Source organism: Folsomia candida, unplaced genomic scaffold (assembly GCF_002217175.1).
Source record: "Folsomia candida strain VU population unplaced genomic scaffold, ASM221717v1 Fcan01_Sc015, whole genome shotgun sequence".
Taxonomy (NCBI): Eukaryota; Metazoa; Arthropoda; class Collembola; order Entomobryomorpha; family Isotomidae; genus Folsomia; species Folsomia candida.
The window spans coordinates 2,856,590-2,870,190 of NW_019091207.1; the positions used below are offsets into that span (position 1 = coordinate 2,856,590).

Below are 13,601 nucleotides of genomic sequence, written 5' to 3' on the forward strand. Positions count from 1 at the left end.
TTGTAGTTTCTGTCAAAAAAATTTTGTTAACAGTAGATTGAAATTCACCGGTAATTTTTATTTGAACAAATACAAATATGAAAAATTTAGCCAGGAATTTCGCAAATCTTTTACTAAATATTTTTTGGTAGAATACATTTTACATAGTTTTTAGTTAACTGTAAATAAAGTTGAGTAAAATTGCCACCACCGCAACTATTGAGTAAAATTTACCCTGGCAAAGGTAAAATTTACTCAAGGTTGAGCAAAAATCTTTCAACCTTGAGTAAATTTTATCTTTGCCAGGGTAAATTTTACTCAATAGTTGCTTTGGTGGCAATTTTACTCAAAATTGAGTAAATTTTAATCGAATTTCTCGTGCAATTTTAAATGAGGTGATTATTAATTAACGATTCCGATTATTTATCACAGGTTTTCTGGAGTTTGTCACCACCAAAATTTAGAACTTTCACCCAACAATCTACCGGAAGTTACGCTCTCGGATTTCGTAACGTCGTGACCGTCACGAATGGAATGTGAGAAACGAACGTGAATCAGAAACCTGGAATCATTTGGGACTTTGTCTTTTGGAGAATAAATGAATATTGATGAGTTTTTGGGGTGAAAACAGTGCACGTGTTTAAAACAAGCAAAGATATTCTAGTGCGAACTGAAGTGTTGGGTGTGGAGAAAGTTTTTGTAACTTTGAACGACGAGTATGGCCTAATTTTTCTGGACAAATTATGATGGAAACGCGACTCGGAAATATGTAAGAAATTAATTTTGTTATATTTTTATGATGCAAAATTTTATTTTATGGAAAATATTTTTAAAAACTTTGTTACAAATTGAATGTAGAAAATCTTTCTACTTTCTCTTTTTGGTGTACAATCGGGATCATTATAAAAAAATAATTTGGTAACAAAATCGTCACCAAGTGTAGTGACTACAAAGCAGATAATGATTTGCCACCGAATGGTAACTATGATTTCCGGGAAACTCAAATTTGCCACCTTTCAAAATATTAATTTTCAAAATTTTCCAGTGAGAAATTGATTAAAACATGGCAAAAATTTCGAATCCCTGTGAAATTATTATTTCTCACCGCGTTTACCAGACTGGTGATGCTTATCCACCGAATGGAAACAAAGATTTCTGAACAACTCCAATTTGACGCTAATAAGAAATTAGTTAAACTGTGGTATTGATTTTTAATCTCTGGAAAATTATTGTTACCACCATCTCGAAATCTTTACCAACGTGGTAAAGTATAATTACTACACACCCGGTAACGATTTTATTACCGACTTATTTCAAGCGTATTTTCGTAATCAGTTAAGAATTTCGTGTGGTGAAAATACACAGCGTCGCAACAATCTTGTTTACCACTTTCCTGCGAGTGAATTTACTCAAGTGAGTAAGGCAGAGGACGCATTAATCATGGCAGATTTACCAAGGACACTGACTCGGGCTATTTATCATTATTACGTAAATGGTCACATCCACTCAATTTTGTCAGCTTTCATCAACTCGGAGAAATCCTGGGAAAATAAATCCAGCCGGAAATGAGACAAGATATTCAGCAGAATATAATGCGTCCTCCGGAGTGAAATGAGAGATGATTTAGTGAATATTTAAATAGATACGCATTTTACTCATCAATTTTACCAGCCGTATATTTTGAAATTGTGTAGTTGAGGTGGTTAATTTTTAAATTTCTGTGATGCATAGAATTATGTATATAATTTCAACACCGAATGCTAAATTTATTGTATTTCTAAATAAGAGTCAGATATGTGCACAGGTCAGGTAGTCTTGATAAATAATTGCAAAATGCAAGAAATCGAGTCAACTTTTGTTATTGTCACAAAATTGTAAATTCGTAATCACATCAGTGTGAAAACCATCTCACAAAAAAATAGTTATTTGCTATATGTTAGTTATTTACAAAAAATAGTTATTTGGATTTTATCGTTCAATTGTTCAATTATTTTTGTTAATTATGTACAAATTGTAATTTTCAATTTCGTTTTGGGTATCATGATTGTCATACAAATGCAGAACAGTTTTATTCAAAGTGTTATCTTACAATGGACGTATCCCAGCGTATGCTCAGATTTTGGCGAAATTAGTGCCAATCGATTGCAAATTTAATTCATATGAAATTTGCAAAAATCTCCCAATGGTCAAGTTTTGCCGAGGAATTTTCATCCGAAAAGGAGAAAACGCGCAGTAAATTTGGAAAGTGCAAATATCTCTGCCAAATCTGAGGATTGCCATACGCCATAATTGAAAGTAAAGTAAATTGATAACCTAAAAATTTGAGTTAGGTGATTTCGTTGCGAGTTGATTTTGTTCTTGTCTTAACTTAATTCAAAATGAGACAATGAGCATAACCGTTAATTTGGGCCGGAAGGAATTTACCTCGAATAAGAAGAAATGTTTTTCTCCGAATAATAACAATTCCGGAAGTGCTGAGAAGACGGAAATGTGGAGAAAGTTGGCCAAAAGTCTTAATTTAACTTTTGAGCTTCAGTACAACACTTGACTTATTGTGAAGTTGGACTTACTTTTGCGACAATAGTTCTCGTCCCTCGTCGTCCTCATTAAAGGTCCGGCACCCAGCTTAAGTTTGGGTTAGGCTTAAGTCAGGGATCGTTATATGGGACGTCAAGTTTTGTGAAAGCGTCATTGTCAACTTTATATTGTGCAGATTCTAAGAACTTAAGAAATAGTGAAAGTAAATAGGAAACAAAATCGCGTAGAATTGTGCCGATTTTGTTACAATTTGCTTGTCTATCTAGCTACATTAAAAATATTGTGGTGACAAATTCTACTGCATTGGTAATTGTATATACAGGGTGTTAATAAAGTCCGATCCCATTTTTCCTGTAAAAAAGTGAAGGCTAGTATAAAAAAAAACTACCCGTGATACTTACAAAAAATGTTCGACATATTTACCTTAGTATTTGGTCTTGTTACCATTTACTTTAACCATGCCCTCAACTCTTTGTTTAAGGCTCTGTGCTAATTTTTCCAATGTGCCTCTGGAAATCGAATTCCATACATCTTGAACTTTTTTTTACTAGCTCTTCCCTCGTCCGGGGTTGTGGCTCTTTGTATACATTTTCCTTAAGTATGGACCACTGGTTCTTCAGGGGATTCAAATCTGGGCCGTTAGCGGCCCACACCCCCTTGCTCCAGACCGTTGAAACTTGCGTCTTGATGAGACTCAAACTCGCTTTTGCTGTATGGGCTATAGCACCATCCTGCATGAAAACTATTTTTCTTTCATTCGGAAATATTTCCTTGTTCCCCATGCTATCGAAATAGATAGGTAATATTTTTTCCATATAATGCTTTGCATTGACTGATTTGCCTTTTGGTATGATATGTAGAGGGGTCACGCAACGTGCACAAAATCCACCCGCTACCATAACTTTAAGCCCGAATTTTGGGATCGCTCTTGATGGTACATCCGATTTGTTTTCTGTCCTGTAACGAACATTTTGTTGGTTCAATTTTGGATATAGTTCAATAATAGATTCGTCAGTCCAAAGGATGTGACTGCGCAATTCTTCACCAAGTCTTTTTTCACTCAAATGGGCACTTTTCTGAAGGAGTTCTTCAAATTTCAGACGGTCATCGATATATTTTTGTGACATGAGAGGTTTTTTTGGTTAGTTTGTAAGCTGTGTGACCCCACTTCGTAGTTTTCACAAATTTTTGCACGGTCACACAGTTAATTTGCTTCTTCTTCTCTTTATAGCGTTTTGAGTCATTTAACTCCCTTGCTCAATTACGTAATGAACTACCGGTTTTCTTGCAAAGTCTGTTTTTAATCATTCTTTTTGTGGTAGGTGACACCTTTCTGGGTCGCCCTGGTCGCTTTTTGTCGTGGACAAAATTTTTATTCTTCCATTTCCAAACAGTTCTGCGGCTGCAGCCCAATTTTTGTACAATTTCTGTAGGTTTAAGCCCCTGCTGATGCAATGTTTGTATCTCAACTCTAAGATGCTCATGACTTACACGTTTAGTTGTTCCTCCCATGGTAAAAATTTGAAATAAATAACTTCACTGGTTCAAAAGTTCCAGCTGAATTTGTAACAACCACGCTCCAAAAAATGCATGGGATCGGACTTTATTAACACCCTTTATACACTGCTAGAAAATCTAGTATAGTCAGGCCGATATTGGTTTCTTGGTATTACATTGTCAACTTTATATTGTGTGGATTCTAAGAACTTAAGAAATAGTGAAAGTAAATAGGAGACAGAAAATCGGGTAAAATTGTCCGCATTTTACCCGAATTTGTTTGTCTACTTAGGTACACTAAAAATATGGTGGTGACAAATTGACACCGCATTGGTAAATACAAAAAATCTAGTATAGTCAGGTAAATAATGGATAACTGGTTTCTCGGTAGTAAAGAGCTACGCTTGGTATTAAAATTATACAGGTCCGGAAAAATTTGATACCGGTATGGTAAACATTTAATACGGAGCTGTTACTATACAGTATCAATTCCAATTCCTTACATGAATACTGCCTGGTATTATTTTAATATTGGATTTCTAAGATTGTATCTCATTGAAACGATGCAATACTTTTGGTCGAGCAAATTTGGTACGGAGAAATTTTTACCGGTGTGGTAGTAAATCCTGAATGCTAGCTAATTCTTACTTTGAGTGTACTAACCTAATCTGTGGTACTAAAAGCAATTAAGAGCAAAAAATTAGGACATTAGAAACCTCAACCGTCTGAATTATTTACAATTAACACTTCCCACAAAGAAGCTTTCCAAAAATTAAAGCGTACAAAATTGTTCCAGATTTTTAAGCACAAATGACAACTTGACAAAGTATTATGCGAATGATATGCTACGAAGTGATAAGAAACGTTGCATAAATAAATTGTTGAAGTCTCCTAAACTATGTGTACAACAAACCATGAAAAAAATAAGAGAGTGATAAAAAGAAATGCAGAATTCTGTACAAACTTTTGATACGACAAAATGAACCCAAAAAGTTTTATTTTTTTAGATAACGCTGTTACTTTATGTTATGTGTTATGCAAAGATAAAGTTCCGAAGGGTGAGGAAAGTGGAAACTTATTTCCTTCTTATGCAGTTTGGTTGAACAAAAGAAAGCATTCTGGACACGATTTGAAAAGACAACTTTTTATTGTATTTTAACTACAAATTTCTGCTCATGAAGGTGAATTTGGACGGATTTTGTCAAAGTTTTTTCAGACCAAGATTTCACGATTGAGTAGTCCATAGTTTTGTAAGTATTGAAAGAAGTTTCCGAAAACTGGGGAAAAAAAGATTCGAATGATTTTTCAATCCAGAACATAATTTGCAAATATTCAAAATAATAATCACGATTTTGCGTGATTATTTTGAAAGATTACGTTTAATGATTAATCTGGAATTTGATAATTTGCTTAATCTTATTCTGTAATTTGACAATTTGATTAATCAGTAATTTGCTACCACCGTTCAAAATCTGAGAGGTTACCTGGCATAGTTTGTTTTGAATTTGAGCCACAGTTTGTTCAGAAAAATATAGAGACCACGGGACAGTTTGTTAACATAACACCCATTCAAAAAAATGAATTCAGAAAAATTATAGATTTTTGTCTCTATTTTTTCAATATTAGATTAATTTTTTTAGTATAATTTTGACAATAATTTCAAGCTTATCAATGAATTTTACAAATACTTAATTTGACAGATAGACTGAAAGACATGACAATTCAATAAAATCTGACTCTGCTAAAAAGACGTGAGTGATGCTTAAAATGGATTCGTGATTCAGATTTTGCTAGAAATAAAGTGACGTCAAATTGTCACTTGATATTTTACCGTGACGGTGTCAATTTTAGTCAATTTGTATTCCTCCATCATACCAACGCCCACCTTCCTTAGCTGAGCCCACGTCGTTATATTTACAAGCGATGGCACAATTTTTTTCACAAAGTTACACATTTGTCACCCGGAAGTGGAGTCCGAATTGAGCAAATTTCACGGTCCAGCGAGTGACCAGTCTTTTATAAATGTCACCCTTTCCTAGTTACTGAAAACGAACCCGAGTTTATTTGCACTGAGAATGGGCACGCAAACCATGTTCAATCTAGATTATTTTTTAATCAGGTAAGTTTGAACGAGCAACTCTTCAGAAATCCATACCCTTTCAAAAAATGATTTTCATTCAAAAATCAGTCATTCCAATTTTTGGAGAAGATTTAATTCGCATTCGGTCATTTTTCTTCAAATGAATTTCATTTCGCTTCACTATCATCGGACTTCATTTCTTACTTCGCCCCATATATGAATCATAGATTAAAAAATCCTATCATTCTCGCTCATTCATCCGAAATCACAGAATCCTTCAGTCAATTCCATTCATACGAATGAAAGTGAACAGGTATGGAGACAACATTTAAGTCGACATTTGCGCGAAAGCGAAAAATTCGGCAAGTTTTGAGCCCCGCAAGTTCGCGAAATGCTCGGTTTTCCAGCGGAATTTGTGCCTTGCGACAGCAGTTGAGCGTTTTCGCGAACTTGTGAAACTTTCTAAATTTTTTGCCTCCGTGAAAATTCCGCAGTAAATGCTGTTTCTAAAGAGTTGCCCTTTCAGACTAACATGACCAAAAATAATCCGGGTTGAACATGGTTTGCGTCCCCATTCTGAGCGGAAATACCCAACGAGTGAAAAAAAGAGGAGAAAGTAAATTCTCCTGAAAGAAAATACGAGAAAGTGGTCTTCTCGCTCTTAACAGAACTTCAAAAGAGAGCGGAACGGTCAGTTCAGCACAATTCTCTCGGGGGACGAAGACACCAAATTTTGTCCAGAGTTGGATTCAGGCAACATTTTTCATCCTCCGTCCGTGAGAGAGAAACGTCAAGTAGGAAAGTCAACATTGAGACGATGAGGTTCATTCCGCCTCCTGCTGCTCGTTCCTGGTGTGATCGACACCGGAAGTAAGGTGGGATTTGCTAACTTTCAAAAGTTGCAGTTTCATCGTATCTCATCACTTCAGAGGACGGTTATGAATTTATTAAAACTTTCTAGGTGAAATGTGTGTTTAATATTTACGAAAAAATGCCAGAATATTTACGAATAAATATGTACCAGAAACTATAAAAAATAAGAATTTTGCAAAATTTATCCTTTAGCTTTTGAATTTAATACTCTGGATTTTTTATGGTACAATCTCTTTCAGCAAACAAATTTCGTCTCACATCGTCGAAATATTTATGAAATACCTGTGTAAAAATATCTATAAAATGTTTACGAATTTCTCATAGCAGAAATCATAGCAGAAATATTTATAAATATTTATGTATGTCTGAAACACTATTAATTTAGAAAAATGTATAAAAACACTTTGAAATTTTTATGATTTGTAAGAGTTGAGGAAAATAAGTACATATCCGCCCTCTGCATCTCATCCAACTTGTGCAATCTCAAGAAGTTCACTTTGTACAAACATGCAAATCTCGAGATGCACAACTTTCTCCACGGAATTATTTAGATGCAATTGAACATCATCGTTTCAACATGTCTGGTGCACATTTGGCGGTTTGTAGCACTACACTGTTAGAAATCTGGTATAGTCAGGCAGGTATTGCTTTCTCGGTATTAATGTTGCTACCGCTTGGTATTAAAATTTTACCAGTCCGTACAAATTTGCTACCTATAGGGTACAACTTTAATTCTGAGCTACACGGTATTACTTATCAATGCCACTTTGGTAGAGTCATGCATTAATACCGCTTGGTATTATTTTAACACTGGATTTCTAAGAGTGTGGTATGTGATCCAAATTTGGGAAAAATGTTTAGATTTTCTATGTAAAAACAGTTGGATGCTGATCTGTTGCATAAAGGATTCGAGCAAAAAGTTGTGCTGGAGACGTGGATTGAGTTTAAATCCCAATTGCAATTTTTTGCTATAGTCCGATACATCTAACGAAAAAGATTTAGTCAACTTCAAGTAAGAAGGTAAACGAACATAATATTCTATATTGCAGAAAATAGATTTTTCTAAATTACAAATACCAATTAAAACCATTTAAACTTTCGATACAACGAAATGACAAATCTTCATCTGGTATTATTTTCATACTGGATTTCTAAGAGCGTAGGGTGTGATGTTATTTCTTGTTAACTTCCCAAAATAGCAGTTTCATCTCATCCAACTTGTGCAATCTTAAGTAGTTCACTTTGTACGAATGGATATGTAAATCTCGCGATGCACAACTTTCTCCACGGGATTAGAGATGCAGTTGGAGATCAACACATCTGGTGCACATTTGGCTCTGTGTGACACTATAAATCTGGACATGTTTCAGACTGGGTTGGCGCAGAAAAGAAAGAAAGAAAGTTGATCTGTTGAGTGGTTGTTGTTGTAATTCGTGAAAAGACGCGGATTTATGTCGAGCCTTAAATCCGTCCGTGTTGTTCTGTTGTTCTGTGGAATTCTAGGTTTGCTATTTCGAGGCTTTCGAGAGAAGAAAATAGAACTGAGAATGCTTTTAGTGCAAACTTTCTCCTGATTCATTTATTAGTTAGCTCGTATGTACTGTGGAGTGAATGAGTTTGAAAGTCTGGCTTAAAAAATGGGTAGGTTTTTTCTGGTTCTACGACCAACTTGGTAAAATTAGGTGAAAGAACGGGACCGTATGTTAAAAAAAAAATACGGAGGCAATTAACGCAGTTATTGGTAATTTTGTAAAATCTGTACGTTTTGTACAATAATTTCACTAGCTTTTACAAAATAAAAAGACGCTCTTAATCTGAGTCATCGGAGTAAGTTTCCACAAATCTGTGAGGTAATTTTCCTCCAAAAATATTTGTAAGATTGTGTAAAAGTTTGTAAATTACAGAATTTACGAATTTTACAATGTTACCAAGACCTTTCTGAATTGTTTTTCTATCTGGTTTTCATAACTGGAGGCAATTTTGTACGCAGTTCTTCCACAGTCCTGACTCGTTTCTAAATCCATAGACCATATTAATTAATAAATAAACACTAATAAAATTCTTTATTATATTTTATTATACTTTTTTAAATGGTTTGAATTTGAAAATTCTCTAATCTGGTACACTTTACACAAGTAAAATTCGCAGTTTTTTTCTTAAATGGCGTCCGAGATAGTAAGTATACAGAATTTACGGAATTTACAGTTTCAAAGGCCTACTTTAATCCCATTAGAGGTTGGTAAAATTGTATACATTTATTTTATAGCAAAATTTATTTAGTTATACATAAAAAACCGGAGCATACACATTTTTGCATAAAATTATGAAAACCATGTTCTTTTTTTCCTTAAGGCGGAATAGCATGCTGGCTGATGCGGGGTTTTTTGTTTGAATTGTTGTGTCTCAACTTTCCCTTCCTCCATGTATTCAAATGGCGATTTTGAAAAATGTTCACCGCCTTTCGTTTTAGGCCTTTTAAGATGGCCTTATAGATTTGTCAAGATGTCTGTCTGTCCGTCCGTCTGTCCGTCTGTAGGCACGATAACTCTCTTTAAACAAAAGCTATCGACCTGAAATTTTGCATGCTTTATCTTCGGGTAAAAAGTAAGGATGAGTTCGAAGATGAACATGAACGGTCAAGTGGTTGGCCGGTGGGGGTCTTTTAGACCCAAATGTGTTGCCATTAACTACCAATATGGCATTAATGCCATCTTAAAAGGCCCCGCAAAGTTGCTTGGAGTAGGTTTTTAACAATATGAAGATATTAATGCACCTAAAAATCGGTAATTTTTGGGCTTACATAGTTAGGAGATAAAAATTTTGATTTTTTTCTTCAACAAGAAGATAAATATAAAATAGATGAAAAATAATCAATAAAATTTAAATATTTCCTCATTGAAGAAAAAAATCAAAATTTTTATCTCCTAACTATGTAAGCCTAAAAATTACCGATTTTTAGGTGCATTAATATCTTCATATTGTTAAAAACGAAAGCCGGTGAACATTTTTCAAAATCGCCATTTGAATACATGGAGGAAGGGAAAGTTGAGACACAACAATTCAAACAAAAAACCACGTAATACAATGCCACGTTAATAATTCACAGTTGGTAATAAATATCCCAAAAAAAATAACCAGCCTTTCACTTCTGCTACTCATATTTCCCTCGAGTGTTGAAAATTACATGTTTCTGCATCCTAATTTCTCTCCCCCAATTGAAAAATTATGATTCTCCAAATGAGTGAATTGCATTCTTGCGGTTCTCGTGAAAGTTCTTGTTACAAGAGGGAAGAAACCACGTTCAATTTGTAATGTGCCCCACTCCACTCACTCGACTTGCATCTTTGTGGTTTGGAAAGTGCATGAATAATTCAGGGAGGATGGATGTGAGTGCAGGTTTTAGTCGTGCGGATGGGAGGATAATAATGAATATGGAAACGTTTCCGCCTCCTCCCAAAAGTGGGAGAAAGTCCCAGTTGTCAGAAGTGGGTAAAAAATTAGCTCGTCCAAAAATATGGAAGAATTCTACTCCAAAGCAGACCTCGAGTGGAATAAGGACGGAGAAAGTGTGTCCCGTGAGGACTTTCTCTAACGAGGGAAAGGTAGAAAAAAGTGGGTAAAAAATCCTATTTTTAGTCAAGTATGTACATAAGGAAATGAAAATATTATTTAGTCAGGGAACCATGTTTCGTAGTGAAAAATTTCGGCTGAAAATATGTTCCATTGTTGTAAATATTTACATTCTATTCTAATCACATGAATGGGAAAGATTTACTTGCTTATTATTATAATCTGTAATTCTCAGATTCGGTATTTCATTTAGGTAAAAAAAATCGTGAACAGAAGGAAATTACAATATGATTTAGTCGGGGATGCATGCTTTGCAGTGGAAAGGTTCGGAAATATATTCTATTTTTGAATTTTTTTTTCAATTTTGAATACTTTGTACGGATATGCAACTTCTTAACATCTGTAATTCACTTGTTAATTAGTATAATTTTTAATTCTCAGACTTGGTTTTTTGGTTACGCAGAACAATTGTCGAAAAATTGGAACTTGTCAAAATTTGGAGATTTTATCTATGATAAGTTGCATTTCGTCTTAAATTGTAAAAAAAACATACTCCAATATTTTTAGCACAAGGAAAAATTTAATGTATAAATAGCTTTCTACACGAAAAAATACATGCCTCACATTAAAAATACATCCAGCTTAATGGTTAAACTCTGTGAAATGTTGGGTAAGGATGAATTCTACCAGGAAAAATTTGTAAAATAACTAAAAAAAACAAGTGTCAATTTTTAGTATGCAAAAAATACATTCTCGTAGTAATTGGTAACTTTGTAAAACTACTTTTACAAAATAAAAACCCGCCCTTGAGCTGAGCAGGTTTACAAAAATTGGTAAGCTAATGTTCCTATGAGAAATTTATAAAATTTTGTGAAGTTTGCAAGTTTACGGATTTTTTCAATGTTACCAATGAATAGCCTCAAATTTAAAAGAGAAGCTCTTCAGCTTAGGATTAGTAAGTTTACAAAAATTTATGGGCCAGTCTTCCTTCGGAATATTTGTAAAATTTTATAAAAATGTCTAAGTTTACAGAACTTACAAGGTCTGTGTGAATTGCCTCAATTTATGAACACTTACAGAAATCAAGTCTTGGTTTTACTAGAAAAAAGGTGAAATGTGCTAAAGTAAGCCGGGAGAGAGGGGGGCGTTCCCCTCGGAGTAGATTTGTTCGTAATGGAGCTCATGATTTCTGCCGCGGGTTGATTCATCTCCTGCCCTTTTAAATAGCCCATTAGACGCACTTTACACACCCCGCTAAAATCATGGCGGCCAAGAATTTCAAGGACTTCTTCCCACAATGATAAGAGAAGAAGTGGGAAGTAGAAAGTTGGCAAATGTGATGATAAATATGTTTCCTGGAAATGTGTCAGACCAAAAAGTTTCACTGAACTCGAGGCGAAATTATGTGCGGTTTCTTATCTCCATAATGAAAACGTGGTCATGCAAGTAAATGAGTAAACTGGACCAATTTTTTAAAGTTACTAAGAGGCTATTCACACAGGCCTTGGTAACATTGTAAATTCTAAAAATTCTGGAAACTTGCAAACTTTTATACAATATTGCGGAGGAAAATTAGCTTACAAATTTTTTAAAAAGGGCGTCGATTTGCTTTGTAAAAATTTAAAAAAATATTTTTAAAAACTTACGAATTTCACAAAGTTACCAAGGACTGCGTGAATTTCCTATATATTATTTATTTGATCAAATTACTATCAAGCCTGTAATAAATTTTAGGCGATTCGCTGATTTCATAATTTTCTATAACGGTACCAAAATTTGAATTTTTGAAATGTTAGGTTTGGTTTGAATTTTTGTATTCGTGAATTGCATTAAATTTTAAAAATTATTGGAAATGAAAAAAAATTTCGTACCTTAAAATTTCTAGCTAAAAAAATTAAGCTAAACATTTAAGCTAGAATTTAAAGTACTTAAAACAATATAATTGTTGCGCGGGGATTCTGAAATATCCTGAAATTATTCGTAAATACTTCCAAAAAAAATTTAACTCGCAAATTTCAAGAGTTGCAAATCACCTCTACATACGCCTTTTGTCCTAGATACACATTTAAAAAAAACCTAGAGTTTTATTAATAGTTGGTTCGATCCTACTTAAAGCCTGATCAGGATGAAGAAGAGAAAGTAAAAATTGAGCCAGTTTTAAGCCCTCGCTTTCTCTCCACGAATATAAACCTCGCTTTCTTCTTTCTTATCCGGGAGCCCAATCTTTGGGAACACTTTGTCATTTTAAGCCGACTTTAGCATGCGACTCGCTGATTCCGCGGAGTCCTACCTCATGCCAAAAGTCCTCGTCTGAAGGTGGTCCTTATCCTAAAGAATGATGTACGATGGGCAAATCTTTTCTCAGTTTTTTATATAAAAAATCTCAGGAAACTCCTCAGTGAAAAGAAAATTATGCTTTGTCACCTCTTCAACTTATGAAGAAGGTCTCCCAGCGAGTGCTGTGAGATTTTGGCTAAATTAGTGTCAATCGATCACGAATTTAATAAATATGAAATTTGCGAAAGACGGGATCTCCCAGTGGGCACATTTGATAGGGATATTTCCATCCGAAGAGGAGAAAACGTACCCAAAAGTTGAAAAATTTTGCACTGTCCAAATTTTCTGCGAGTTTTCTCCTCTTCAGATGCAAATATCTCGACCAAACGTGACCATTGGGAGATAGTGTCTTTTGCAAATTTCATATGAATTATATTTGTGATTGATTGACACTAATTTGATTTGGTCATATCTGAGGATGAGAGTATCCGCTGGGAGACCTCCATTGAAATTGTGCAAAATTATTATGATTGCAAATATTTCTGCTAAACCTGAGTATTAATTGGATACTGAATTTTGCAAATTTCATATTATTTAAATTTCCAACTGATTGACACTATGTAATTTTCTCAAAATCTGAGATCACACGTTGGGAGACCTCCATTGTAAGTTAAGAAACAGTTTCAGCGTTAAGAATTTGATTAAGCGAGCTCGAAAATTTTGTGTTATCTTCTCAACACAGTTTTGTTAGATTTCCTGGTCAAGATTACGTCTTACGTAAGAGTAC

At 34.4% G+C, this 13,601-nt stretch overlaps 1 protein-coding gene across 3 annotated transcripts in view; it reads left to right on the top strand.

The window, feature by feature from the left end:
* The window catches only part of LOC110856380 (neuroligin-2), a 257,446-nt gene that overhangs the window by 165,286 nt on the left and 78,559 nt on the right, over positions 1–13,601 (top strand). For all 3 annotated transcript variants that reach the window (XM_035856892.1, XM_035856893.1, XM_022104865.2), the window contains one exon: positions 412–748. The gene's annotated coding sequence lies outside the window, so the exon portion shown is untranslated. The remainder of the gene's footprint in view (positions 1–411; positions 749–13,601) is intronic.